Source organism: Cygnus olor, chromosome 1 (genome assembly GCF_009769625.2).
Source record: "Cygnus olor isolate bCygOlo1 chromosome 1, bCygOlo1.pri.v2, whole genome shotgun sequence".
Lineage (NCBI taxonomy): Eukaryota > Metazoa > Chordata > Aves > Anseriformes > Anatidae > Cygnus > Cygnus olor.
Window position 1 is genome coordinate 2,729,541 of NC_049169.1, and position 27,935 is coordinate 2,757,475.

The 27,935-nt window shown below is 50.0% G+C and overlaps 1 protein-coding gene and 1 long non-coding RNA gene across 2 annotated transcripts in view; one reads left to right on the forward strand and one right to left on the reverse strand.

Annotated features, from left to right (window-relative positions):
- Nucleotides 1-699: 699 nt before the first annotated feature.
- On the reverse strand, nt 700-9,475 carry LOC121063966. Its single transcript, XR_005816247.1, has 3 exons — nt 9,369-9,475; nt 8,467-8,577; nt 700-3,837 (listed from the first exon to the last, which is right to left on the reverse strand). It is a non-coding gene; the product is annotated as an uncharacterized LOC121063966 (long non-coding RNA).
- Nucleotides 9,476-10,688: 1,213 nt separating this feature from the next.
- PLXNA4 (plexin A4) overlaps nt 10,689-27,935 on the forward strand; it is a 423,963-nt gene continuing 406,716 nt past the window's right edge. Inside the window, 1 exon segment of the mRNA XM_040546170.1 lies at nt 10,689-10,876. The gene's annotated coding sequence lies outside the window, so the exon portion shown is untranslated.

Consider the following 27,935-nt stretch of genomic DNA (forward strand, 5'->3'; position numbering starts at 1 on the left):
CGAGGGAATGGCATGGAGCTGGGACAGGGGAGGGTCAGGCTGGGGTTAGGGAAAGGTTCTGCACCAGAGGTGGTCAGGCACTGGGACAGGCTGCCCAGGGATGTGATCACGGCACTGAGTTCAAGAAGCATTTGGACAATGCTCAAACATAGGGTTTGGTTTTGGGTGGTCCTCGTGGAGCCAGGATTTGGACTCGATGATCCTTGTGCCTTCCAACTCTGTGGTATTCTGTGGTTCTGTGATCCTATTTCCCCTGTAACCTCCCTTTGGGTAGGGGGAGGCAGCAATCAGAAGAGTCAACACATCTATAATGGTGCTGCTCTGCGGTGTGGATGTATCTCAGGTGGTTTGACCAATGTCAGGCTGGACCCCTGGGGCAGAACTGAGGACCAGGCCCTCTTCTCCAAGCCTTGGCTCAACAGGCACCATCGCCCAGTGACTTTCACTGAAGTCAACAAGCTTCCAGGGAGGTGGGAGTCTGCCTGACAAGAACAGCTTGCAAGAGGACGGTCTTGATGAGAAACAGAGAATGAGCCAAGCTAACAAAGAATTAATTGCTACTAGCACAAAAAAAAAAAAAAAAAGTCTGCCGATTCCTATAGCTGAGATATTATAATGCCACAGGCACAAGATAAGAATCATTGTTGCTACAGACATGGATGCTGTGTGGGTTTCTATCTATGCGATAGTCATAAGTTTAAAAATTTATTGATTTTATAATTAAGGAACTCTGCAATACATAAAGTTAAAAGCCATGCAAACATACACAGAGACCACATAAAGATAAACAAACATTTAGATTTAACACAGCATAAGTGCAATAATCACCCATAAATGTAGTAATCACCAACTGTTTAATATAGATCAGTAGCAAACAAAGAATAGATGGAATGGAAATTATTATTTGTACTAGAGGAGCTGGAGAGGCCATAACCAGAATCACTACTCTGTTTTGCCAGGCAGCACCCACACACATAATGAAAGGCAGTCCTTGGTGCAAAGAGCTCCCAAACTAAGACCAGACTTGAGAGGAGCAAGAGTGGAGATAGAGACAAGCTCCAATTTCAAGGTCACCAGCCTGCCGGGGCAAAGCTAAGCCCTCCTGATCCATCTCCACACACAGCGTGTGAATGAGATTAAACTGGCAGATGGTTTATTTCAGGCATATAATAAAATTGTCAGAAAAAAATGAAATTTCTTCCTGGGCTGTTTCGGCAATGGTAAAAGCCTGTGACCATGGGAGACCTGAGTTTATGAACCACCAGCAGCAGGTACACTGGTGTGTGTCTCCATCTCTCCTTCGGTGCTTTTCTGCTCTTTAGAAATCATGAAATGTTCACTGAGCAGGAACAGTGAACAAGGTGTCCCAGCAAGAAGCCCACATGGTCATTTTTCTCCTGCTACTTCAGTCACAGGGTAGGATTCATCTCATTTAACCAGTGATGTTTACATTTAAGAGACACATCTCAGCCTCCTTTGCTGCTCAGCGGAAAAATGTGAAAACTTTTTAGCCTTTTGGGGAATATTCAGACATTTTTTGACAGTCGCTGGGTGTTAGCTGGGGAACATCTGGAGCAGGGTGCTGCCCAAGGTGGGTGCCAGGAATGATCACCTTGTAGGTGAATGACCCACACACAAATCTTCTCTCTTACCAAAGCCAGCAGAAATTTGGAGAGAGCTCTCCCACCTGACAGGACAGCAGCATGCAGGGCTGCAGGAGGGATGAGGAGTGAGACAGACTCAGCCTTGGCCACCACATTTTTTTTTTGTTTGACCCTTCTTTCTGCTGCATGGTGCATTTCTTTGCATGGTGCAAGATGTGCCTGTTGCATCTTTAGTATGACCTTCTGATGAGCCTTTCATGGTTCCTCAAGCTCCTTGAAAATTAAGTCAGTTAATTTATCACTTTAAATGACTTCAGAATCTTAAAACCATAAGAAAAAGCTGTATTTTATTTCTCCTGCTGCCCATCCTCCCTGCCTCTGCTCTAGAGAAGGCTGCAATCCTAGGACATGTGGATATATTGAGCTTCATGTTGTCCAATTACCCCAACCATGGGCAGATTTTTCAGAAATAAAGACAAGTCCTGTAACTTTATAATTAAATGTTAAAAGCCCTTGATTAAAGAGCCATAAATCAGTGAGCAGCCTTTAAATTTCTATAATGTCTTATGTCCTGGCATGTACCATTTGCAATCACAACCTCATTTGGCTGAAGTGGTAAGAAACATGTACCTCCGAATATTGGCCATCAGCTGCTGGTCCCTGCTAGGTAAAGGGTAATAGGGAAAGGATGAAGGCAACTCTTAAATCAGGCTAATAAAGATGTACTGGCAGTACATCCCTTGGGTACTAGGGCTTGTGTCCAGAAGGAAATGGTATTTCTTCAGCTGTCCTGGAAAATGCCTGCAAATATAACCCTGTTCTGGAAAAACCCCAAAATCTCGTGCCTGGTCTATCAGAACATGCAACAGTGCTATTTGGGCTGGAGTAATGGATGAAGCAAGGCTCACCTCTTTCACTGATCCTCCACTGCAGGTGAATTTAATACAATGCCTCAAAATGCAGCAGGGAATTTAATTATTTGGAAATGATGTGAAGGAAGGGAGGGTCAAACCTACTGGATAATTTATTCATTACTAATATTTCCAGTGGCTGTAATTGAGGTGCTCTTTTAATTGTCCAAGCCAATCCAAAAAACAACTTTTCTAATAATGGCTTCGAAAGTAACTGTCATTCAGCTGTATAAACCTCTATCAAAGCTGGCTTTTGACTGGCTGATGGTATCACCCACTGCCTTGACTTTATTTAGCTTATTAAATTGATCCTAAATAACCTGATATGCCCCAAATTATTTCACTTAAATTAATTTGAATGCAATTTGTTCTCTGCTAGATATGCTGCCATGTTGAATCTTTCAGTGCAAACACAAGTTTTGTTGGGTCGCTCTAATTAATTTGATTTGTATCTCAGCCCTCCTACCCGTCACCAGCACTAAATGGAATTATTTAGAAATAACAGAGATAATGCTGGCAAAATAATTTGCCATGACAGGACCAAGGTTTGCCTGTATAGGAGAAAAAAAAATATACAACACGTTGAGGTGGTTATTTTTGATTAAATATTTCTGCTTTGCCTTTGGCATTTATCTTTCAGAGACAACCCCAGATCAGACAAAACGCATCACTTCATTAACATTATCTCTCTGTACATTTGAGTGGGGCTCCCAAGATAACAAAGGGTTACAACATGCGTGGCCAGCTTACACTTCCAGCGGCTTTTATTTCTTCAGTGGAGATTTGCACAAAAGGTGTTAGGAGGTGGGGAGGGATGAGCCAAGTCGCTTGGGTGAGAAGTCAAATGGTTTCAAAGAGATGGAGCTGAGCTATTTATTCAAGGCCCTAATGCGACATCGGTGCCAGTAGCTTTACAAATGACCGGTGGTTTACAGACAGAACATGGGGTCATCTTATCAAGGCCCTGGCTGAAGTGCTGAGCAACTTCATGAGGCAAAGACAGCTCTTGCATCTGGAGAATTGCATCCGGATGGAAAGAGGAGTGGGAAAGAAGTAACTGCTGGTGATCGGAGACTTGGACGAGGTTGGGATGAAAAGCCCCTTAAAAGGGCAAGTGATGGTTTGGGGAGAGTGGTGGAACATAATTAAAATATTCAGTCATGCCCCCTTTTTTGCTTCAGTTGAATGAGAGAGATCTTCCCAAGAAGTGGTGAGGGAGAAAATCTGAAAGGTGTTTTCTTCCAGCTGATGTCCATGGAGCCTTGTTAGCCTGCAGAGCTCATTGCCAGAGAGAGCAGAGAGGTGGAAATCTCAGCATGACTCTGAAAGGAAATATAAACATTGGTGATTGGAACATCCGTAGGAGTGTCATGGAAAGTACGGAGGTGTTCCTCGACAGAGGGAAAACCTCTTGTGTGGTGGCCCTAAGCATCCTCAGCGGCCATGGCGGAAGGCTGAATCTGTCTTCACAGACCATTATCCTGAGCTGCTTGGCAATTTTTGTACACTCCGAGGTGAAAGGATGGCAAGAACAAATAGTTTTTTTAGAAGAAAGAAAGTTATAATTTGCACTCCTGAGATGTTAAAACCGTCAAGTTATAGAAATTGCAAAGGGGGTCACAGCTCTTTGAAGTTGCCTTACAGCAAGGTCCGTCTTCACCACAGATAAATTCACTTGGCACAGGATGGCAACAAAGCTGATTTTGTATAGGTCCTACCAATAAATAAAGCAGGGAAGCAGCTGTCCTGTTTTTAACAATAGGACTTAGAATGGACATTATGCTTATATATATTTATTTGAAGCCTTAGGGAAGGACTGGTTGAATAGCGCCCCACTTCAGCATTAAGATTTGAATGTTGAGGGATGCCTGTATAAAGGAACTAATGGCCTCATTCTCTCTGTAATTCAGGGTACCAGGGTGACCACACACCAGTGATTAACAGCGATATCATTCATGGGGAAATGGCTTTTACTTCCCCTTCCTGTTTCTCTTTCTTCAGTTGTCTTGCTCCACTCCCCCCCATTTTTCTGTCATTTCTCCTTCTGTTCTTCCTTTCTGATACCATGGTGATGAAGCTGACATATAAGAATAGCTATTCTTCACGTGGGTTCCCACAACATCCCTATATCAGCTTAGCTTCTTCCCCCTCCCCGTCTCCCACGTTCACTAGTGGGTATCTTACGTGTGCTGCCAACCCCACATGCTAAAAAATATGGGCTAATCTCCCTCCTTCTCCTTCCCCTCCCGTTTCCATGCAATTGTATAAAAAGTCATGAGTTTGAAACAAAAAAAAAATCATAACTGCTGGGCTTGCTTTGCTGCCTCTTGTGTGTGTGTGTATGTTTCTTTTTTTCTTGTTTTCTTTTTTTTTTCTTTTTTTCTTTTTTTTCCTTTTTTCTTTTAGCTTGTGTGTGCTAACAAAACAAACCTGTTGCAACCGTGCTGTCTATCCACGCTTACCTCTGGTTTTGGGGCAGTTTCAGCCACATTTGACAGCCAGCCAGATGATCTTCTTCCAAAAAGTTTTTGTGGAAGTAGGTGTCTGGGTAGCTATTCTTTGAGCAAGGAAAAATGCCAAAGCTACGTAGGAAAGCAGCTTTATAAATACCCCTAGTTCAGAAGTAGCTTGGATTGACATCAGCAATTAACGGCGAGGTTCAGGAGGCTGGAAAGTAGGTGTCCTGCTTCCTTTCCCTGCTCTCTGTCTGAAATGCCCTTCCAGATTTATCACCACCTGCAAGGCGTGGGCAGTTCTGGGTCTTCCTGGGGCAATCTCTGTGAATTCGACCCGGCTCCTGTCCTCTCTCCCATGTTCATGGTACCCACAGGAGCATCTCCTCCCTGACCCCCTGAGAACCCAGCGACCAATGTCACAGAGAGAAGCATCAGAGCAGTCAGCCCAACCCATGCTCTCAGATCTGAAATTAACGCCTTAATCTCTGGATTTGGCCTTCCCGTCTTTAGCCTGTCCCGTTTTCCTTTGGATTTCCTCTGATTCAAGTACTCGCATCTCCCTGGCAGGATCCAGCAGCCCCTCTCATGTCCTGTGCCACACGTGTTGGCATCGAGCCTCCTGCTCTCTCCTTCCAGGTACTCTCCAGCTCCTCCTGCATCGCCCACTTTCCTCCACCTCTTTTATCCATTTCTCCATCTCATCCCTCCACCTCTGACACCTTCTCACTCCTATTCCTTCCCTGCTTCTCTCCAGCCCTCTGGAACAGGGATTGATTGCTCTTCTCTCTTGCATTGTCCTCCAAAATAAGAAAAAAACATGATTTTGTCTGACTGCTTCTGGTTTGTAGCACTCCACCATGCCTGCTTCCATAGCATTTCCCTCGCCCGTCTCCTGCAGCTTGAAGTAGCCCTTCTCATGTGCCCCCCTCATTAATTCGACAGCCCCAGCCTGTGTTTTATATTCTCCTTATCATTATGGACTGACTGCTCCCCTGGCTCTCATTTCACCCTGCCTCCGTCCATCTGCCCCTCTTCTGTGGCCATCCCCCTTCTGTTTTCTTGGACAAATGACAGCCTGGGTGTGACCGGCGGCAATAATGGTCGACAAATATTTGAAGGGAGAGGAAGAAAAATTGTTCCTAGGGGAGTTTCAAGGGGGAGGGCAGGGGGAGAGTGGAGGGATGGCTCCTGAGTCGGTGTGGGGAAGCTGGGACAGGGAGAGCATGGATGGGATGGGAAAATGGTGCAGATGATGCTGTCACCCTGCGTGCATCATAAATCCAGTTCAGGTGGACAGGCGACATGGGAATGAGCATCTTTCTTATCCCAGGGTCTGCCTGGAAAGAAGGATGGGCTCTACCTGCACTGGAAATGTAGAGATGGGGAGAGATGAACAGGAGCAGGGGAACTCTGGAATAACTCTGGAAAGCTCCTGGTAGCTAACCTGGTGACCTAGTGTGTTAATCCAGATGATAGTTTGACATGAGATAGCTGGTGTAGATGTTATTCACAGAAATACCCTACTAAGAAATCCACCCCCAAAAGCACACCTGAGAGGGTTGGCGGGGAAGCAAAAGGACTGGCCAGAAGTCATGCAGCAAACCAGTGGCCTCAAATTTGAGACCCCAGGGGTCTCAAATAAGCCAGTGCACAAGTCCCAAGTCACCAAAGACATGCTTGGCCAAGGAAAAATGGAAGAAGGGTTGGATGCATCCTCTTCAGGGCTTTTTTCCCCCACCTGTCATTGGGAATTGGGTGCAGAGAGGCTTGGGCCAAAGGACAAGGCAGTGGCTGGTGGCCAAATGGCAAACCCCTGCTTTTCCTTGTGAACCTCTTCTTATACTGAAGGGTTTTTCATAGTGTTTCTGTCTCATTTTGTATCAACATCACCCTTTCTGAGGCTGGTAAAATTGCTGCAAAGCTGATAGCATGACAACCCTGACAGCCAGCACCCAGACAGGGAACTGCCTTTTGGGGCAGAGCTGATCCCATCCCTTCTTAGGGTGTCAGGAATGCTAATGCACAGCATTAAAACAACTCCTAATTAATTTTACCACCTTCCAAAACATGATAAAGACATCCTTTGTCAGCAGCAGGGGCAGTGACAGCCAGCCGGAGAGCCCAATTCTTTCAGGTGTCAGCAGAGGAGGAGAGGTTACTCAAATCTCCAACGCCTGAAAGACTGCAGGGCACGGAGAGTGGTGAAAAAAGACCTGGAGGAAGAAGCTCTGCAGCCAGCAGCCCCTTCCCTGGGCTTTTTTTTGGGGAAGATTTCGCCCTGCTGTGGGGATGTGCAGGGCTGCCACGAAGCGCGGCCGCTGCAGGTGGCGCTGCAATGTAGGGATTGTGCTCGGCACAAGCCCCGAGCCCGAGCAAGCTGCTCCTTGAGCAGCTTAAACCCCGGGCTGCTTTAACAAACTTATGAAATGGCGGGGGGGACACCAGATAAACTTCTTGCACAACCCTCTTTTTCTTTTTCTTTTTCTTTTTCTTTTTCTTTTTTCTTTTCCTTTTCCTTTTCCTTTTCCTTTTCCTTTTCCTTTTTCTTTTTTTTTCTTTCTTTTCCCTTTCCCTTTCCCTTTCCCTTTCCCTTTCCCTTTCCCTTTCCCTTTCCCTTTCCCTTTCCCTTTTCTGTGCTTTGTCGTTGGGGGCAGTTGAGTCTTAAAGCATGTGGCTGTACACCCACAATAAAAATAGATGTTTTCTGTGATCTGAGGCATTGGGTGTTGTTGGAAATGATCCCTGTGTGTGGCTCGGGTAACAAGGCATGAAATGAAAGAGGGGTGTGCTGTTTGCCACCGTGCTGCTTGCTGGTAGAGGGCTGAAGTGATGCTGGTAGCATCTGGGACACTGTGAGAAATGGGGGACCAAAGGGTGTTTGGGGACAGCAGCTGGGGGAAACAGGTCACTGCAGCTTGTCTGCATGAAAGCAACTTGCTTTTGGCTCTTCCCAGATGATGCTGAGGGCAGATTTGAAGCTGTCTGGTGCTGAGCCCAGCTGAGTTTTCAGGTGTCCAGAGGCACCCGTGATCTCTGCCATCACTGCAGCCCTGGGTGAAACATCCCATTGACAACAGCGAGGTGAGCCTGGGTTCCCCTTGTCCTTGGGTCCTTTTTCTGCAGCTACTCACAATTTTTGTGGAGGGGGCATTTGGGTTTTCCAGCCCTAGCCCTCCTCCAGCCTCACTGCCTAGTTCACAGAAAGGCCTATAAATAAGTCTCATTTGTCACTCCTGTATGAACCCAGGGATATATCGATTCATGTCATTGTCTTAAGAAGTGGAAAGAGTTTGTATTAATTTCTTCCTCCCCGCCAGATAGTGGGAAGTAATCCCGGGTATCCAGATTATCCCTTTTCAGCGGAACAGCCCGGTTTTTAAAGACCAAATTTTCCTGAAATTTTCGTATGTTTTATTAAATGGAGCTGCAAGCCAGACTGGACATTAAATAATACTGTACTGCTCACAACAGCAGTGATCTTTAGAGGTTACTAACCTGCCATTGTATCTTCAGATTTCTGTCTCGCTCTTCTGTTGTCATTTTGCTGTGTTATTACTCTTCAGGCTTCACATAGCATTCATTTCTCTGAATGAAAACAAATGACTCCTTGCGAGAGGCAGGAGATAAAGAATAATAAATACATTTTATGCACCACCTTAAAAAAAGGGCTCTGAATCCCCATCCATCCATCAGGAAATGTAAACCAGAGCTCAGGCAAAACACACACGCGCACACAGGCACGCGCCAGGGAGATAAAACTTGTTTTAAGGAAAACATGACATTGTTTAAAAATAAATATCTCGGAGGATGCAAATAGGCAGCCCCCGGCCCCCGTGTTTTGTGGCATAAATTTGAGATAATTAAAAATACAAAGCTTGGATTAATCCTTGCTTTCTGTGAATGGCAGAAGCCGTGGGGAAGAGCGGGAGCCCTGCTGTGCTTGGTGCTGTACAATGCACCTCCGAGGGGCAAGCCCTGCCTCCGAGCACGGAGCTGCTGGCTGCAAGCACCGGGACCCCCTTCACCACCCAGCCCTGCACCCCGCTGGATGCCTCCATCATGCATAGGGTTTGGGGGAGCAGCAGGAGCACCCCTAGGATTTTCCCCTCCCTGTGTTGATGTGAGCATGGCCAACAGCCCTACAAGCAGAGGAGGGTTTCCCATTTGGATCCCTCTTTGCTCACCCTCTTCGCTGCCCATCATCACAGTGTTTGGGCTCCCCACACTGCCAACACCCCCTGAGCATCTCTTCCCTTCCCGAAAGCTGCTCTGCTCTGCTTTTGGCTGGAGGGGAGCCCAGGGTCTGCTCCGTGGGGCAGCCAGGCCAGCAGCCGGCTGGACACAAAACTCCACCACTATGCACTAACAGCCTTCAAAAAAATAAAAATAAAAAATACTATTCTTCCTGCGGCTGCCAGGAATTAAGCGAAGACCCGGAGAGCAGAGCAGCCTGCAGCTGCTCTCTAGGATTACTGCTCACCCAAGCTGCGGGATTGATCTTCCTCTGAGCCCCCCCCATGCCCGCTCTGAGGGGCTCCCCTCCTCGTTTTGTCCTAGCCGGAGGAGAGCAGCGGGGCACAGGGTGGGGAAGGAGGGGAGATGAGGATGCCAACCAGAGCCGAGGTGCCGGGAAGGGTTTTTCTGGGGATGGAGGAGCCAGCAAGACGCGTTTGATTATCCCCTGAGATGATTTTATTTTCTCTCTTTTTTTTTTTTTTTTTTTTTTTTTTCTTTTTGGGCAGAGACATTTCCCAATTAGCCCAATCAGGCTCGGAGATCCTAGGTGTCAGTAGTGAGTAGGGAGCGAAGGAAGGCACCGGGAGGAATCGAGGCAGAGCAGCCCGAGTTGCTGCCGTGGGAGAGCGGCGGCGGCGCTCGCAGCCCCCGGGCGCGCTCGGAGGCGGCGGCCCCGCTCCTGTCCCCGTCCCTGTCCCCGTCCCCGTCCCCGTCCCCATCCCCTGCAAACTCCGGGACGAGGAAAAGCAGCTTCGGGTCCCCCTCCGGCGACAACCTTCGCCCCCTCCGCTTTCTCCCCTCTCTCAGAGGTGGGTGGGGCTTGGGGAAAGGAGGAGCAACTGGCCACCCTCTGCAAAAAAAAAAAAAAAAAAAAAAAAAAAAAAAAAGAGAGAAACGTAAAAGGATTTTTATTCCCGTTTTTATTTACTTTTTAATAATAATAATTATTATTATCCCTCCCGGGCGTGCTGGGCTGGTGCTCCCACACCTCTCCGAGTATTTATTTTTTTGGGGGGGGGAGTGGGAAAAGAGGGGTGTGTGCGTGTTTGCAAAAGAGCCTGGGTGTCAAAGCCCGCTCGGCAGCCACCATTGGCGAGGAGGAAGGGCTGGCTGGGGAGGAAGGGCTGGCGAGACAGCCGCAGTGCGAGCCCTCCCCGGCGGGCAGGAGGCGGCCGCGGAGCCAGGCATGGCCCCGGAGCGCATCCCCCGCTCGGCTCCTGGGTCCCCCCCTCCGTGCTCGATTTAGAGGCTGGGGAGGGGGGGAAGGAAGGGAAGGAAGGGCCGGGGGAAGGTGGGAGGGGGTTGATTTGGGGAAGGAGGGGGGGGTGGGGGGGGTGGGGGGGGAGTGAGAAGTGGAGCTGCGTTTTTTTCTTCTCCCCCCCACTCCCCCCCCCCCCAACCCTCTGGGCGAGCCAGACGCGGTTTGCCCAGTGCAGGGAGAGGGGCTCTCCGCGTTCCGCCTCCGTGGAGTATTTGGGATTGGAGAGAGAGAGAGACACACGCACACGCACACACACACACACACACACACACAGACCATCTGCAGTGTCAATGCGGCGCCTGCTCTGAAGACTGAAGTGGGGGGAAAGGAGAGGAAAAAAAAAAATATATATATATTTAAAAAATAATAATAATAAACCCACCCAAAGCAAGCCAGGAGCTTTCCCAGGTAAGGAACACCCCCCCTTCGCCCTGCTCGGGAAGCGGGGAGCGGAGGGAGGATGCCCCAGAGGATGCCCCGGGAGGGCCGGCGGGGCTGCAGCGGTACCTGCCCTGCACACCTGAGCAAGGCTCCCAGGAGGAGTGTCCCCCCCCCCCCCCCCCCCGGTGCTTTTTTCCACCCCCCCGGGTCGTGGGAGGGGGTCGGGGCTGTCGGGCAGGGAGCCGCAGAGCCGGGGGGGCTCGGGCACGGCCCCTCCGCTGCTCCCAGCTCGGGAGGATGCTCGGGGAGGTGGCAGCGGGGAGCCCCCCTGTCCCCCACCCTCCACATCCCCATCGAGGGGGGGTGGTGGAAGCGTTGTTCGCGTGCACACCCCCCCCCCCCCCCAAAACCCGGATATTTTGGTCCCCGGTGGCTTTTTTTCCCAAGGCACAAAGCTCAACTTTTCTCCCCCGAGGAAGCGGCTTCAGCGCTGCAACCTGTCCCTAACCACCCCCCCCCCCCCCCCGGCCACCCCGACCACCCCGGGGGGGTTATTCCCCTCCCTCGGTGCCCCAGTGCCTCCCCCGGGCTGGAGGCATTCGCAAACTTTTCCTGCTCCCGACGAGGTTGCAGCTGGACGGGGCTGGAGGCAGAGCCCTTTTCTCGGGCAGGATCGGGCCCCCCCCAGAAAAGGCTGACCGACGGACGGGGGGACAGAGGGGCCACCCCCGTCGGGGAACACCGTGTTGGGAAGGGGGAGACCCCCGTCGTTCCCCTTCCCGCAAGGTGCCGGGGAGCTGGGCTGCCGAAATCCCGGCTGCGGAGTCAGCGCTGTAAAAACCTCCCTCCCTCCCTTCCTCCCTCCCTCCGTGTGTGTGTGTGCTGCAACCGAAACCTGCCTATTGATGCTCCGCGTTTATCAGACATATGCCCCTAAATTATGCAGACAGGGAGAAGTGATCTAAACACCGAGCCGCACATGGTTTCGGTGGAAATATAATACTCCGGCAGCAGATGAGTTCCTCCCAGATAAACAAACCCACTTGCTCAGCCCCAGCAGGGCTGAGCGCTGTTTGGGTTTGGAGTGGCTGCATGTGGCTGCTGCATCCCCAGCCCAGAGGAAACCTGCCTGCTGGAGCCCCATCTGCTCCCCGCTGTGGGGAAGGGACGCAGCCCTCGCCTTGCTGGATTCGGGTGTAGGACCTGCACGACTCGCCTTGGCAGAAGGGACCAGGTGGGAAGCGTGTGGCCGCGCTCCTCTCCCTTCAACTTCCACCGCGCGTCTGGCTCCGCTTCGCCCTGCAGCCTCGCCGCCGGGCAGCCAGCGGCAGCCGTGCCACGGAGCTGGCTGGAAACGCACCTGGGTCTTTCGCGGCTTCCCTCCGGCGCCTGGGATGTGAGGTTTTGGGTATGGGAGGATGATCAGGTCAGGGGGGAGAGCGATGCTGGGAGGGAGGTTTGGACCGGGACCCCCAGGATGCTCTTATTGCAGGGGGACAGTGGTGGTGTCAGGGGATTTTTGAAGCCGATGCCACTGCTTGCAGCCTGCTGGGGACTTATCTTGAGCGTGCACCAGCCCTACACAAATATTTCGGAAGGCATAAGGCGTGCTAACTTATTTTCTTTATCTGTCCTCTGTTTCACCTGGGTCTTGTTTATGGAAGCTGGTTAAATCCGCGAGCGGGTGGGACCAGTGAGCATGGGGTCTCTGTGATTTTAATTACAGCGTGTGCCTCCCAGTGTGAGATTAGGTGCTTCCTCCCCCTGGCTAAGCCACTGTCTTAAGGTCTCAGGGACGAGAGCCACATTTCGTTCATGCCTTGATTGCCTCGGGAAGCGTTTGTGTGTTTGTTTGTGTGCGGGACCCTTCGCCGGAGCCGGGCTTCAAGCGGTGCAACAGATGTGTGCCTGCTTTCCGTGCGCAGCCAGGCTGAAATACTCAACCCCAGCCCTGCCACGAAAGCCTGGGATTTTCTTCCCTCCTCTGCCCAGACCCATCCTCTCGGGGGGTGTCTCCTTTCCTAAAGGACCAGTCCGAGGCTTTTCCTTTCCACCCCATCTTAAATGCGCGGCGCTCGGTGATATCCATAAGATGCAAAATAAATGACAGCCACCCGATCTGAGCACAGTTTATGTCCGAGACGGGTGTTTTAAAATACAGGCTGACGATCAATCACGGTGCTATTGGGAAGCTTTTGCTCGCTGAAGCTTTTTGCTTCAGCCTTGCAGGCGCTGAAGACTGTGGTTAAGTCTGTTCAGCGTGCCTGGCTAGCGGAGGGATGAGTGCTATCGCAAATCCTGGGAGAGAAGCTGAACTTCTCCACCGGGAGAGGAAATATTTGAGCTTTCCCTCGTGCTTTCACCTGCCAGCACTCGCCGTGAGCCTGGTGCTGGGCAGCCCTGTAGATGTGGCCAGGCGAAGGGCTGCGCGCAGCGCCAGCGCTGCTGAGATCTGCCGGGGGGGAGCCAGGAGCCAGCTTCGGCAGCCAGATCCTGGGGGGGGGGGGGGGCAGCGAGGAGGGGAGGAGGGATGCCGGAGCCCCTTTTGTGCTACGTCTTTCTCCTTTTGCTCAATCGCTTTGTCTACCGATCTCCTCGAGGCTGAAGGGTTGCGATAAAACCAACCTCCTTCTCCGAGCGCCGGGCTTTGATTTGCGCGCTCGACGCGCCCCAGGATGAAAAGCCCTGCAAGGTCTTCGGATGCTCGGGTGTGCCGAGGGTTAACACTGCATAGAAATTAATTTCTTGTTTGGAAGGGAACTCTGAAAAGCTTCCTAAAAAGCTGAGGATGACGCTGGCACAGTAGGCTTGTGCTCTACGTGCTAGTGCATTGGGATCCTGCCTGGGGAGGGTGTTGGAGGTAGGGCTTTTGAGTTTTGGAGCTGGTGGTGCCAAAGTTTGTGGCTTGGCATTGCGCGCAGGCATTTTCAAGCACAGTGGCATGCTGTGATCATCTGTCCTGGGAGTCACTTGGCTCTTCTTGATTTATTAGCCCCAATCCCCCTATGATGCTGATAGCAACTGAGACCCAGCATCAGCCCTGCGCTGCAGCAGTGGTGAGTCTCCAAAGTCTCATGTCCTGCCCCCCCAGCAAAGAATATATTATTCTGGGGTATGACCGTTCCCCTTCACAAAGCCCTCAGATGGCTTGGGGCTCAAAAAACAAAGCCCTTTCTGCTCCCCATCAGTGTGATGAGAGGCTTCAGAGGGCTCTTTCTGACTCCTTCCTTCTTGCTTGTGTTAATAGTCCCCAGCCCCTGCATGCGCCCAAGGCCATGAGACTTCCCGTCTGGGCAGCATGCTGACTTATTGCAGGATGCTAGTGGTGGGCATGCTTCCCTGCATGGCTGCCACTGGGCTGAAAAGCACTTTATATCCCCGGGGTTGGAGTTCTCAAGAAGCCTGCGTCAAAAAACCCTCACCCAAAACATAAATAAATACACAGGGTTCCCCAAATGCTTTTCATTCAGGCTGTGAAGTACTTAAACAGTGAGAAAGTATCCTCATTCCTCTGCAAAAGATTGGGAAACTGAGGCACGGAGAAGCAGAAGGCTCAATCTGACCCCATTTACTGGTGGGACCCCTCGCTCAGCACCATGAGATGCAAAATGAACCCCAAGGTTTTTTTGGAAATGGGAGCGGTGAGCAGTCCCCTGCCCTCAAGCCCATGCTTCCACAGCCAGAAGTAGTGCTTGATCAGGACAGAGCACTTTTAGGATTGCAATTTTTGCAGTTTAAATGACAGATGGGTGCTGGAAAATGAGAAACCCTCACTTTGGGTGAGCACATGGGCCAGGGGGCAGCTGTGCTCCCATGAAGGTTGGCTTCTGTATATTTAAAATTGGGTATAAAATATTTTAATGACCCTTGGAAATGGAGTGATCATTGCAAAAATGGGTTGTATTGTGATGCGGACAGTATGGGTAGTGATTTTCTTGAACTCCATTTTGTTTTTTGTTTGTTTGTTATGTTTTTGTTTTTGTTTTTTGACTCTGTTTTTCTTTGTTCTTCGTTGGCCAAATTCTTCATTGCCAATTCTGCCAAATTTTCCTCTTCCTTGCTTGGTCACGTCTTGCAAGGTGCTAAACAGGCAGCCAGGCAAGAGGCTCCAGGTCTCTGCCCTGCATCCCCTGCAGTGGGAATCACTGTTGGTGTCATCTATCCTGCAGCCCTTTCCTTTGGAAAAAGACAAACAGACCAACAAAAAAATACTCTTTGAACCCTTAGAGGTGCTCTGAGGACTTTGAAAGTTTATCCTTTGCTTTGGAAACCCAATGGTCGTCCCATTCTAGACACCACTAATACACACAGCTCAGCTCTCCAGTGGCACGAAGCTTGCTGGAGACTCAATCTTTGCTGAAGTAGGATGGTGACCACTGCTTCCGCCTCAGTGCTGATGCCAGGAGAAGACCCCCCAGTGCTCAGGGCTGGAGGAGAGAGAGCCTGAAGTCTTGAGTGGGAGCAGTGACTGGGCTGAAACTCCCATCTCTGCTATGCTGCTTATCAACAGGTAGCTTGGACCTTACTTTGGGGGGATTTTGCTAGGAAGAGAGAGGTTGCCCGCAAAAATGGGACCTGCTTTTACTCCAGACCTTGCTGCCAATGAAGTGTTTAAGGCTGTAAAAGAGAAATCCCAACCCACGAGGCAGGAGGTTGAAGTTCACATGCTTCGTCTGCGTAGGAATAGAGGAAAGCTGCGGTGAGCAGGGCTGGAGCAACCCAGGAGGGAGCCCTGGCTCCGAGCTCCCCTCCAGCTGCCTCATCCATACACGAGCAGTCTGCTGGGGCTTTCCAAGCCATCAGCCATAAATTTACGGGAGCTGACTGGCACTCGAATCTCCCTTGTCCTTCTGACAGGGCGAATGTGTGGCTCTAATGCAGATAATATGGGCCAGGTTCCCGTCGCAGGCATTTGCATGATATATACTTGCACGCTTCCCCTTCCTCACAGCTCATGCAAGGGGCCGGGGAATAAATCTCAACGCCTGGTGAACCCTCGCAGCGATGCTGCACCCAACGCATGTAAATGGTTGCAAAATGAGCTGCCCTGACCCGGCTGTTGTTTCTCCTTGAGCATAAAACACTACACGAGGGAGGAAAGCGGAGGGTGGTGGAGTCCTTCCATCTCAATATTGTTTTCCTTTGAAATCCTGATGTGATGCTGGACTTGAGGACTGCATGTAATGGTCACGATTTATTTACTCATTGCATCCGAGGCAAGGAACATGCACTTGCCCCTCGATGCTCAACCGATGCTCGAGCATCTCGGCGCTAAACTGTTTGGTGCCTGAGTTTAGAGTTATAGGGATCGGAGCGGCGAATCAGCAGTAAATCAAACCCTGGATGGCTCCGTACCCGGCTGCGGCGAGATTTAAATTAAAAATATCTCGAAGCGCTCATAAGTCAAGTGCTGGAGTTGTGTCAGTCTGGACTTGAGCAGCGAGAGCTGTGCCCCTGTGATACAGAAACCAGGATGAGCCCTCGTATTGATCCCCAGCTTAACGGGGAAATTGCCACTTTGTTTCTTCTTCTCTTCTGTCTTTGCTTTACTTTTCTTTCCTCTTCACTCCTCTCCTGCCCCCAAAGGGAAGGTGGTTGTGCAGGGAAGTTGGGGAAAGGCTGGCAGATTCGCTGCACATACGTGTGGCCCTGCCTGACTTGATTCTGAAAAGGGATTTATTTATTTGTTTGGTTTGTGACCGGGGATTTGTCCGTAATGTAGTGCTGGAAAGAAAACTCATTTAGAGACTAAGGAGGTGTATCCGGTTACAATTGCCTATTGATGGAACAGCAAGTGCTGTGTGTGTGCCACAGCTTTGTTTTATTTTACGGAAACTTATTCTGGGCTGTCAGGGGGAGACTTTGATTTGCCAGAGGGCTGCCCCACAGTCCCCAGCAGGTCCCTTGGCTTCTTCAAGTCTTGTTTTTCCCCATCTATCAAGTGTGGGGGGCTGTGGAACCCCGGTCTTGTAGAAGTGACTGTCAACATCTCACAGCGTTTTGCCCTAATGACCTTTACAAACGACTCACTTTTGGTCAACAAGGTGATAAAACCAGTGAGGCTCTGGCTGGGAGATCACTCGCTGGCCTGAGAACTAGCCTGGCGGACGGAGCTAGTAGCCACCGATGGCCACTGGCCCATCCCTGGGTCATGTCCCCTTCTTCTGGCAGCTGGGAAAAGGTTTCTGGAGGTGGCGATGGGCAGAGCTGTTCTAGGTTGGGGGGAAAGAAGAGAGAGGAGGTGAGCTGGGAACATAACCACACTGGTTGTGGAGTTAATCAAAGGCTTTTCCATGTGATTTGGGTACTTCAGTTTAAAAAAAAAGCAAATTAGAATGGGCATGACTTACTAGCATGACTTGCTGGCTTAAAAAAAGTGACTCGCCGGAGTGTGTTGTGAAGCCTGCTTGATTTGTTACGATTTTGGTACAAGTCTCCGATTCTTGCTCAAAGCAGAGCAACAGGTGGAGCTTTGTGAGCGTTACCCTGAGCTGTGCGTATGCTGGGGGGGGCACGGGGGGGTATTTACATGGCTGATTTCTCCCCTCCAGGTGCGTGACTGCCACAGGGCATCTTCTATTTTTGGCCCCGCTCTCCCCATCACGGTGTCCTCCTGGCCGGAGCGGGGTTTGTGAGCACTCAGGGACAGCCTGGAGGGGTGGTTATGGGTTTACACCCCAGCTCTGCCCCCGACGGAGCCACCCCAGAAGGGCACTTGCCTCCTCACCCTGAAGAAGGCAGGACTCAGCCCTAAGTCATCCCCCTGCGCTGAGCTGCTATGGTGATGAGTTGCTATAGAAACGCATAGTTAGCATTATTATTTATTAGCGAAAGGTGCTTCTTTTCATCTCCTAAACGCGAGGTTGGTGTCAGGATGAGCCCGGTGCTGGGTGCGGGGTGCTGCCTGTGCGGGTCGGGGGGGTTATCCTTCCCCACGAGCCGGGCTTTAGAGACCGTGCTGTGCGAGCCCAGCGGGCTGAGCTGGTTAAACAAATCCCCCAGTATGTTCCGTCACAGGTCCCTTCCTTCGTCAGATCCTTCCTTTGGAGGGGGATTTGAGCGAAGCGTTTCATTATAATGAGCTTAGTTATTTCCCAACTAGTAATCGCGTGTCGCCATTTGGTGCAACGGGTTTGCATTAAGTCCTGTAATAATATGTCTATTCATCCATCACAAATACTATATTCACAGGACCTTATAGCGATTGCCTGGTAAATACCTTCTCTTATCTCTTTGCATGCGCTGCTCCTTGCTGTTTGCTGAAGTCCTGCACTCTCTGCAAACCCATCCCTCCGTGCTAGCAGGCAGGGAAGCTCCTCCAGCGCTCCTGTCCCAGGCTTCTGCTCTTCCCGAGCCCCCCTGCAGCTGGGCACCCCGCCAGGCTGTGTGGGGAGACGCTGCTGCTCCCGTGCTGGCTGCAACCCACGGGTGATGCCGTGCTAGGAGTATCCCTCTGCCTTCCCTAACTATCGCTTTCCAGATGCCGTGGGTGGGACAAATCCCACTTTGGGGTTTTCCTTTGCTCCCCAGGAATGAGGACAGCAGTAGGAAGAGGCATCTCCTGTATAGCCTGGGTGCTGAGCACCCAGATGTTCTGTTTTGCAGGATGGGTCATCCAACGAGCATCCTTAAACATCTCCCCAGACATGTCCATGGGTTTGGGGAGTGCCTGGCTGGGCAGCACAGGAGGGATGCAGGGCTGGGTGCCTGGGTTCACGGCTTCCCCTTGAGGCTGGCAGAGCTGCAGAGGTGGCTCTGTGAGGAAACCTCCCCCTGCCCCGCTGTCCTTCACAGCCCAACAGCCCCAGGGATGCTGAATTTGCTGCAGAGGGGTGGCTTGGTGGGGCTGGGAGGTGAATGGAGGGGAGGATGGAGGGGTGTCTGGAGGCACCGGGAGCAGCAGGGATGCTTTTTTCCTCCAGCCAGGGCAGATGCAGTGTAGCCTGGAGGTGGAGGGCAAAATGCATGGGCAACCTGTGCTCCCTTGCCCTCCAAAACCCTAAAAACCACCCTCCTCTCCCAAAACAACAAAACAAGAAAACCAAAAATAAACATAGTCAAGAAGAAACTCCGCAGGTTTTCCAGACTTTGGGCTGCTCTGGGCTCTCCGTGCACCTGCAGCAGATGCTCCCCAGAGGGATGAGCCCTGTGGGGTGGGAAGGATGCAGGAATGGCTGGACCACTGCAGGATCCTGCATGTGATGTGTGGGGCAATCTCTGCTGTCGTTTGCAGGCTGTGGCCCTTGAAGTTCCCTGAATCCCCCCTCCTGCCTTCCGTCTCCCCAGCCTGCGACTGGGGAACATCCTTCCCAGCCTTTGAGGGAACAAAAGGAGGCTCTTTAAAGCACCCCCCTCCAGCAGGAATAAAACACCTTCCTTTACAGGGCCCGTTTCATCGCTTGAAGTCAATCCCCTCGGGCTTTGTGTTTCCCTTCTTGGAAGCTGAGCTCCCTGTGGAGAAGAGAGAAAAACACCTGGGGTGCAAGAGCAGGGGTGCAAAAGCAGGGCTTGGGGGCCTTCCTGGGACAGGTAGCTTGGAGGTGGAAAGAGGGATGGGGATGGGGGGCTGAATGCTCAGCCTTCCCCCTGCCAGAATCCCCTGAGAGCCCTGAGATTCCTGCAGCTTTTAAGTGTAATGCCAGTGGCTGGATGCATCCCCAGGCAGGATGCAAGGTGTGGAAGGTGTGTTTTTGTTTGGGCTGCACCTCCCTGCATGCAGGGGGGGAGCAGAGCACACTTTCTGTGCTCCTGGGTGTTCTGCAAGTGCCACCCCCTCTTATTCCCAGTGCAATTAAGCATAACACTACTTGGGACCTACCCCAAAGGAAGAAGACTGGAGATAATGAAAATTTGCTATGTTTTGGTAGGGTCACCCATGTGAAGGTGGAGCTAGAGGGATCATATTTTGCTTCTACCATCACTTTTCTCCATCCTGAGCTGCCTGGAAATTTGGTTGTAGCACCAATGTGCTTGGAGAGAGGTTGTTCAAGGGATACCAAGGTGGGATGCCACCTTGGATCCCACCAGCTCCGAGAGCATCAAGTCTTGGGTCTCTCCCCAAACACCAGCTGTGACCTGTCATTTCAACTGCTGGACTCGGAACATCTTTGCAGTCTTTGTCTTTCCCTCCCTGGTCAAGCTTTTCACCATGGCCCAGGGAGGACAGGAGGCACAGGGCATCCCTGGTGCTGCACCTCTCTGCCCAGCTGGAAGAGGGAGAAGGGAAGGGAGGGAGGGGAGCTGCATGTGGCAAGAGCTGGATACTAAAAGCAGTGACTGTCAGAGCCATTCAGAAAGGATTTTTTTCCTTCCCTTATAATGGTGTTGCTGCCCTTGCTTGCCTTAGCCATTCAAACAGCTCAAAGGGATGCCTTGGAATGAAAGTAACAACTTTTAGGACAAATTTCTTACTGCATAACATCTCAAAGAAAGCAGGAAAAGGAAATGGCAAGCGGGCATAATTAGGTAAGTATTACCCATTAGGAAGGGGAAGGAGCTATCACATCGATTTCCATTTCCTTCTTATTTTACATGCCTGATTTTTCCGCCTCTCCAGGAGGCGGTGTGTGAAGTAGGTCTCTCCTTAGCACAGAGAAGTAAATAATCAGAACATGGTGCACTGCTAAACTCTTCCCAAAGCCTTCCAAATCTGGACTAAGCTGAGGATTTTTTAGCATCTTCACAGGCTCAGCTGAACTTTCCAGCATCCTTGAGACCTGGTAGAAATAATTTCTCATGTTTGTGCTGGGGAACCAAGGTGCAGGTGGGTAGTGGGGCTGGCACATTCTCGGTGTGACCGTCTGTCTGTTCATATTTCTTGCTTTTTTTTTTTTTTTTTCCCTGTTTTGCATGGAAATAGAGATAACTCTTTGCCCCCCAGTTGCTTCCAAACGTTTGGGGTGTTTGCAGTGTTGAACCCCCCAGAGATGCCCTGATGCACAGCAGGGTTGAGTCCCCCAAGCCACCACCAGGTCCACCCTTGTGCATCCCCATGTCCTTCCACCCGTGGGACCCCCTTTTTTTTTTCCTCCCCCATACCTCAGGTTTCTCTCCCAGCTGTGCCCTCTGTTACCCTTAGGATAACGCATCCCAGCATGGGCTGCAATTACAAACCCATCAGTGGGCGAACGCAACGCGTTTTGGCGAAGGATGCGGGATGGCTACACCCTGCAGGAGAAGCACTCGCCTCCTCCCTCACCCGCCCCCTGCTCCAGAGGCTGTAAGTGATGTGATTAAAGGCTGTCAGAAACTGCTGTCATTGGCACAGTCTGTGGCTGACACCAGGCAGCCCTCAGACTTTGACTCAGCCGAGGCTCACACACACGCACGTGCACTGTGCGTTATGTATGAGCCAGAGAAAAGGCAGTTTTTTGCATGCACCACCCTTTTTCCTGATGATTGGGTCTGTTTTTGCATTATCTTTAGAGAAGAAGTCTTGAGTGTCCCACAGTGTAAGAAAGATTTGGGTTTTTCATGGCATTGCACTGCCAGAACCTGTCCAAATCTCTCATTCATTTGCACTTGAAGCTGAAATTCCTTTTTCCTTTAGGTAAGACTACTTGCACACAAGCATATATAACTATGTGTATAAAACATATGCATTTTTACACACACATGAAAAATAAACATGCTTAGAAAATGCCGTTCTGGTCACCCAGTGCTTTCTCAGGTCACTGCCAATTTTGCCCACTGTTAGGAAAGGTCTTGAAGGTCCAGGATGAGATTTCTGGAGCAGAAGTTTGGCTGCACAGCCAGAGAGAGGAGGCATTTAGGACAAGTCCAGTTCTTATTCCTCCACCATCCCTTGATTTCTGTGCAATTCCTCAGGCACTGGAGGGAGAAGGATTTTTTTTTTTCTAGTTTGTAGGGAGGAGAGAGAAGAAAGGAAAAAGTTTGGGGTCTTGCTCCACCAGAGGACTGGGAATAAATGGTGCAATCCTGGAAAAGCCTTTGTGTCTGGGAACGTGGCTTCCAGTGAGCTGGGTTACTTTAATGTTTTTTCAGAAGGTGCTGGTCTGGTGCAGGCACTGCTGATGGCAAAGGGGTCACTCAGGGAATGCTCACCTGCTCTGCCTACCCTCCTTTTGGGTATGGGTGTGTGTGGAGGAAAATTCTGAGGCACCTCCATACCTGCATGAGTATTTGCAAAAGTTACAGCATGATGTAGAGAGATGCAACGGTGAATTGGACGAGAAAAACATGGTCCCATCCATGCATAAGTTTCATTTGGTGGTTGCCCTCTCTCCCCTTTCCATCTTTCCTTCTCCTTCCCTGGTAACACAGAGGCAGCTTTATTTTATAATAAGCAAAAAGGTCTCCAGGTGCAGGTTTGTGCTGTTCTGCAGCTCCCTGAGACTTATTTTGCCACCCATAATTTGCCTCTTCCAAGGTCTCCTCGTGGGCAGAAGGTTATTACAGAAACTGCCTAGTCCCAAACACAGACAAAACCTCAGGTCAGGGTTAAGAGGGAGTGGATTTTAAGCTGCAATATGTTGTTGCTGAAGCAGGGTGCTTGGCAGAAGGGACCCAAACCTGCCCGTGGTGATGCCGCTACGTGGTGGGGAACATGGATGGAGGGGTGGTAGATGAATGTCTCCGGCCTTCCTACACAGAGGAAAGAATCAAATGTCTGCCCTATATCAAATATCATGCTCGATTCCTGTGGGACTGAGTTATTGGTGAGGAGGAAGCTGACCTTCTCCCGTATTTATGAACTGAATCTCGCGTTTGCTTTGTTTTTGATTTTTTTCCCCCTCCTGTTGCAGAAGGAGTGCAACACTTCATTTCCCAGGAAATAATATTTTTTTCATTTTCTCCCGTGGTGCGGTTACTCTTTTTTTTTTTTTTTTTTTTTTTTTTTTTTTTCTAAATTTTTGTTCAGATGATCAAGCTTTCTTCCCTTCAGCTTTCCTTGCTTTACAGCTCGCTTGGCATGCCGGGCCCTTGCTGCCCACGTCTGTGCAAGACCATCAATTTTGCTGGAGCCTGGGGGTATTCCCCTCTTACGGCTGCTGAGGGTGAACAAATTCTCCTGGAACTGGACAAACGTTATTATTTTAATAGTCACACCCCAGCAAGCTTTAGAATTAACAGTCAGTGTTTCCCTTATTGCTGCATATGTCTATCCTTCCTCCAGGCTGCTTTATCTGCAGCCTTCCCTGATGCAGTCTTCTCTGCAGATCCTTTCCTGCAAGTGCTGGTCAGGAGCATCTTCAGAGCAACGAGTCCTTCAGAGCCCCACGTCCTTTTCCTTCCTCTTCTGCCCATGGAGAGCAGAGTTTTTGGAAGCTCAAGAGCTCTGTTTCCGACACATGGGTCCCTTGGAGATATTTGAAGGTACTTTGCTGAAGTTCGCAGGTGACTTTAGAAAACCTTGGCCATTGCGTTCATGCTTGTATATATATATATATATATTAATCTGTTCTCTCTTCCCTCCTGTTTTCTTTCTCTGTCAGGAATCCAGCTGTGCAACATGTGGCACTTGTAGAACTTGGAAGGCAGGAAGATCAAGCAAACACAGAGCTTTCAGCAGAAGAGATAAATTTCCAGGCTAAATTCAAGCCACGTAGACCCAGTCTGTTTTAGTTTTAAAGCCCTGCTGGTAGTGATGTGTGGGAGCTGTAGATATAAAGCCAAGGAGAGAAGAAGAGTTTATTTGTATTATTTCTGGCACCTCTGTAGAAAAACCTCTGTTCTGAGGTCGTGGTGCTTGGCACAATGTTAGTCTGCATGGGTCCTACCAGTGAAACTGCCTGTTGAGTGCTACCTTCATGCATGATTTGAAGGCAGAGAAAAGAGGGAATTTTCTTCCCGGAACAAGTATTGTAGCTGCACGAGGAATGTGTCAGATTTGTGGGGGTGGATGGCATGCAGATGGCCACAGAGCAGAAATATTTTGTTATTCATAACCCATTGAATTGCGAGAGCATTTTTTGCACCTGTGGACACCGCTACAATTTTTATCCCAGCCCTCTGGCACCGGGCAGGATCGCAGCTGCAAGGTGTTGGCTCCCCGTGCAGGCAGCTGATGGGGGATTTCCTACCTGCAGAGAACACAACAGGGTGTGATGGGCACATAGTGTTGAGCCATGGCCATGGATTTGGAGCCTGATTTGGTCCAGGCATCTTCTGTGTTTCCTGGGTGTATTTGCTAGCACTGACCTCGCAAGGGTCCATCTGGCAAAGGGGTGTTAGGTGGGCTTGCAGCTTTTTGGAGGAGTCCCTGTCCATCCTTAGTGCTAAGCTTTTGTTTTAGTAAGTTTAAAAAAAAGCAAATAAACCCACAAGTGGCACCCAGATGTGCTCCCCAGGCCCATCCTAATAAGCTCAGCAGCACCCATTGCAAACCAAAGCTGCATTCAGCCTAACCCCACCGCCAACAAGGTGAACTGCATTTCCCTCCCCCTCTAACGCAAGCAAAAGATTTACAGGTTCTAACTTGTGAAACCGGGGCGAATTTGAGCCCAGCCTCCTGTCGGAGAGCTTGCCTCATGTCATGAAAATCCATCTGCAGCCACCCGAGCCTCCCCGCCAGCCCCAGGCTGCATGTCCCAGTCCATCGGGAGCTGGGGCTGCAGCCCAGATGATGCTCCTGAATCAGAGCGGTTTTGTCCACATCCCAGAAAAGGCAGGGGTTCACAGGCATGGGCTTGCATGCTTTTGATGGTATTTAGGAATTGTGCTGCTCAAAGTGCAGCTGTTGGCTCTCATGCTGGATCTCCCTCTGTCCTAGAGCGGGAGGAGCAGAGGGATGGAGGCAGTGGGAACACGGGGCAGGCTTGCATTGCGATGCACTGTGAGGAGCAGAAGGACATGTGGAGAGCAGTCCTCAGTGGCTCTTGATCTTTCAGCACCTGCGCATCTGCTCTGTGGTGTTTCTCCGGGTCTTGCATCCTATTACCAAAAGCTCCATTGCTAATGCCCAGGATTTCAGCAGCAGAGGTGACCTTCCCACACCCCCACCTTCCCCATGCCCCCAACACAGGTGCCTTTAGACTGTATGTGAGCAGACAAGGGTAAAGCAGATGGTGTTTGAATCTGGATTAAATTAGAGTTTGGGGTGACATTTTGCTCACAGCTGACTGAGCAAACAAGCAACTTTCTTCTGGGTAGTAAGATCCAGATCTGAAACCGCTGGTTAGTGCAACCCACTAAACTATCTTTCGCAGACTGAAAGAGCTCACAGGACTGTTTGTGGTGCTGGCTTTTCTGTGTAACACCCATCCTCATACAGCTGATGCTTTGTGGTGATGCATCTGCAATTGGGAGGCTGTGCAAACAGCTAAAACAATTGAATCACCCTCCTTGTGGCTGCTCTGGGGTGACGTTGATTTACTGATAGCATCGTGCTAAGTGAAGGGTCAGATCCTGCAAAGCGCAGAGCATCTGCACCTTCCTTCCGTGTCCAGGAGCCTGGCCCAGGGGAGATGTTTACGGAAGGGGAAAGAGAGAATTTGCCTTTTGCAACTGTGTTTTGCAGCAGCAGCAAGCTGCCTACCGAGTGCCGTTGCTGGCGGCTGCCTGGCAGTGTCTCCTCCCAGTGTTTGTCGCTGCGGGGATGCACCCGGATAGATTGCAGAGAGCTTTAGCAGCAGAGGGGATTGATCAGACACCTCCTCCCTTCCTCCCACCAGCTCCGCAGGCCGCGTGCCAGCAGCCTGTATCATTTCAGGACGCCCTGGACTCGTCCGTGCAGACACATGGCTGAGTACAGTGACCACTGGACTATTTAAAGCAACTTCAACAATGACACTTGAGCGTGTAATGCACCTATTCTGCTGAGGCTGGCAAAGTGCTTGCAGAGTGGATGGGTTTAAGACTGATGGGAATTTACCACTCTGGAGCCATTAGGGTATGCGTGTGTTCCTAAAACCTGCACCGTAGGATAAAATAATTGAGAAAATCAGCTATAAAGAACGTTCCCCTGGTGCCGCACACATGGCTCTGCAGAATAACAGTTGTGTTTCTGTGGCAGTGAGCTGGGGATTGAGCACATGGGCTGTGGTTCTGGCTCATCCATGCTGACTCTGTGTCACCTTGGCCAAGCCCTCTCCTCCCTGGACCTCTGTCTCCCTGGGGTGTTTCTGGATGGAAACTTCTGGAGATGGGTTCTGGATATTAGTAGGAATATTTGGTTATTTTTGCAAGCAGCAATGTATTATTTTACGGAGCGGAGCTGAAATGGTCCTTCAGGACAAGGTGTGATGTGTTAGGATGATGTACAACAGGATGGCAAAATAACAGCAAGGTCACGTCATCAGGGTCTGCACCTCCTGCTCTTCCCAAAGTTCGTGTGGTTTTAAAATATTTAGTTATAGTCTGTAAGTGAGAGCTGCTGCTCCTGATTCTGTGAAGTCTCATGATGTGGTAACATATTCTAGGCTTGGTGTTAAATATTGGTGTTGAGAAGGAGTTGGAAGGGGATTGGATTGTCCTTTGCTGATGCAGCCTCTACTTAACACACATAGAATGGCTCAGGAATATTCCATGCATTATGGAATATTGTTTATTTCTAAACTTCAGCACTTACCTTGCTCTTTTTTACCCCCTCTTTTTATTTCTTGCCTTCGCACCTCTTGTTTTAATACATGTTTTCTAAGCTCACGAGCAAGCCAAAAATGGAGTTTTCTCCCCCGAACTTTAATCTTGTATAACTGATTTGACCTCAGATGTGTCAGTAGCTGGAGGAAGCCCATCTCAGGGGAATCAGGAGAGTCAGGAGCTGTGGGATCAATGCACTATTCATGAAGGGGGAATGTTTTAGTTCTTACAGAACTTGCAAATCTGCAATCTGCCCACGTGTCCCAGTCTCTTCTCATATCCCTTTTACTAAATTGTCTCTACCCATTTTTTTTTTTTCTCCCTCCTCCACTTCCAGCCTTCCCTTCCTTGTGGCACAGCCTCCTCCTCTTTTGCTTGCCAGTTGGGTTAATTAAGCTGAGCTGCAGCATAACTCCATCAGGGAGCACAGAAGAGTTTTCCTTTGCAGCAGTGCTTAGCACCACAGCAGCCTCCAGCTGACACAGTGAATAAGTGTAGGGAAAACCTGCTTAGTCCCTTCATCCCTGATGTTGAGCATGTTTTACTCATCCTGTGGTGGTAGCCCAAGTGCCATCTGATCCGTCCTGGGAGTGGTGGCAAAAGCAAATCCTCTACCTGTGACTTACCGATTATTAGGTGCTGTAACCTGGTCAAATTTAGACACTTTCAGGCATATCCAGAAGATCCCCTTGACAGCAGGAGAGGACTCCCAATTACGACTACCTGCTCCAAAGCAAGGAATCTTTCCAGTAAGACAGTGGAAGGAATGTAACCAAGGTCAAACACACACAAAAATATTATTAACTTGCAAAAACTTTTCTCCTAATTTAGTTCTCAGAATTGCCCAAGCAATTGTGAATGCAACTTTCGCCAGAGATGTTAGCCCGAGGCAGACACCGAGCTGGGGAAATTGTCCACTGAGCAGTTAATGTCTGTCAAGGTAATGAGGACTTTAAAACCGAGTCCTACTATAGAACGTGTCAGGCAACCTGAGCTATAGGTGTTGCTGTTAATGCTTGGTGTAATTATGTATGCATACCTGCCCTGAACTGGTTGTAGAGAAATTGCCTAATTCTGTGCAAAAATAAATGCCTGTATGCTGTACAGGACACATTTGTGTTTCCCTTTGCAAATGCAGCCTGCGTGTACATATACAACATCAGCTCTCTTCTAATCTTCCTGTTAACAAACAGCATGTGATTATCTTTTTTGGCCTGTATTAGCACAATTCGGTCTCTTGTCTAGATCAGATCCTGGCCATAGGTGCCCTGTCTTGTTCGGCGATATCTCAAGGTGTAATTAGGAGCTGGTTATCCTGCAGCAACAGCTGGGCAGGGCTCTAAGAATAACTTCCCATTGGCCTATGTATGTCTTGGCAGCAGCTAGGTTGTCCTCTGCCTTGCAGCGAAGAGTCACTGGAAGAGAAAATTATGGACAAGTTTGCAATAGTTTGCTCATATTATTATTGTTGTTGTTATTATTAATTTGGAAGAGGAGGAGTTGTGCTATTGATTCTCTGCTGAAAGTGCTGTTTGTGGTCTTCCTT